Genomic DNA, 1,904 nt, shown 5'->3' on the forward strand with positions numbered 1-1,904 from the left:
AGAAGGGTGACCATGCTTTATTTCCATTGGCAATCTAATATACCGTATTTCCTTGAATTGCCGCCGGGGCGCTAATGAATTTAAATCCAATCCAATCCAATCCACTTTATTTATATAGCACATTTAAACAACAATAACGTTTCCAAAGTGCTGCACAGCCATGCTAAAAACAATATTAAAAAAACATTATGCTCCACCAATCAAATAAAAACAAAAAATAAATAAATATAAAACCAATATAAAAAACCAATATAAAAACAAATATGATTAAAAACAATTTTAAACAGTAAAATAGAAATCAAAGTGTATAAAAAATACAGAGGACAACAGAGGACAGAGGACCACACATCTCACGTAGTGTTAAAAGCCAAAGAATAAAAGTGGGTCTTAAGACGAGACTTAAAACACTCCACTGTGGAAGCAGTTTGAACATGGATGGGCAGAGTGTTCCAAAGCTTAGGGCCGACCACAGAGAAGGCCCTGTCTCCCTTGGTCTTAAGTCTGGTCTTGGGCACCACGAGCTGGAACTGGCTCTCGGACCTCAGAGCGCGCGCAGGAATGTAAATTTGGATGAGGTCCGAGATAAACTGAGGTGCCAGTCCATGTGAAGATTTAAAAACAAACAGCAATGTTTTAAAATCAATTCTAAAACCTCTTCTCACTCCTGCGCTTGCCAAAGGCATGCGGTAAAAGTAAGCATGCGCTAATTATTTTAAAACCTCTTCTCACTCTGGCATTTACCAATGGTATGCAGTAAAAATTGGAGTGTGATGTAAGCTTGGACCTTAAATCCTACTGAATAGCTCTTAATCTTCTTCCCTTTATGAGATTTCAAATTACCGGTATTGAAAGCAGCCTCCTCCATTTTGAAAATGATGACAGGGGAAGTGTCACTCGTGATGTTTGACCAGCCGATAATACTAAGAATGCGCTGATTACTATATGCCCTGCGGCAATTCAAGGAAATACGGTATGTATATTTCTAATGAATACTACTCATCTATAATTGTTATTATTAGACTCCTGAAGGGCCTCCTCCTTGCCCTAAACCTAACGTCACCACCACACATACACAAACTAAGGGCCTTAATTTACTAAAATCTAAACACCACGCTCTAAACAGGGCGTGCAAACTATAACATTTATCTGCTAAGCCTGCGTGTACAACTCACAACTGGTGCAGACCGCCCTATTTAAATTAGGTTTTTGTGTGGAAACATAATTTATTGCACATTCCTGTTATCTTGCTATCTTTTGAAACATTCATCAGCCATGTTCTATTCATTTTGGGCTTTGTAGAAGCAGTCCTGTAGTGGCATATACAATGGAACCCACTTTATAGCACGTTGAAGGTGCGCTAATGGGAGTCGCTGGCAGTATCTGTGAGCGTACGCTGGAATGTTCCAGACGGAAGAAAATGCATATTGCAATAACTTTTTTTTACATCATTACAGTAAAAATAGACACCGGCAGACACCAAAAATGCATCATTTTAATTTACTTAAAAATCAGTCCCTTAAGTAATACAGCATCTATGAAATGTAATTGTGCATAGAAAATATGTCTAATATTATTAATTTTTGACAATTCATACATATTGAGAAGTATATGTAGCTGGGAGATCGCCTCCTTTGTCACAGCTATTTTTGTGCAACTGCCACTTTGAACGTCTTTTCTTGACGTACTAAATATAGACAAAAACAGTGGCCATAGAACAGTTTGAGTTTTGCTAAATCACACTGTGTGTGATAAATCTTTAATGTTTTTGTTTTCCACCCTTCCTGCTGCTGGGACCTTTGCTCTGCTTTTTCCTAGAGCCTTCTGGATGTGCCGGGGTCGAAGCCACAGTACCTCACAATTCGGCCCTTTTTAAGCATGACGATCAGTACTCTGGTAGCCAGACT

Source organism: Nerophis ophidion, linkage group LG11 (genome assembly GCF_033978795.1).
Source record: "Nerophis ophidion isolate RoL-2023_Sa linkage group LG11, RoL_Noph_v1.0, whole genome shotgun sequence".
In the NCBI taxonomy this organism is placed as follows: domain Eukaryota; kingdom Metazoa; phylum Chordata; class Actinopteri; order Syngnathiformes; family Syngnathidae; genus Nerophis; species Nerophis ophidion.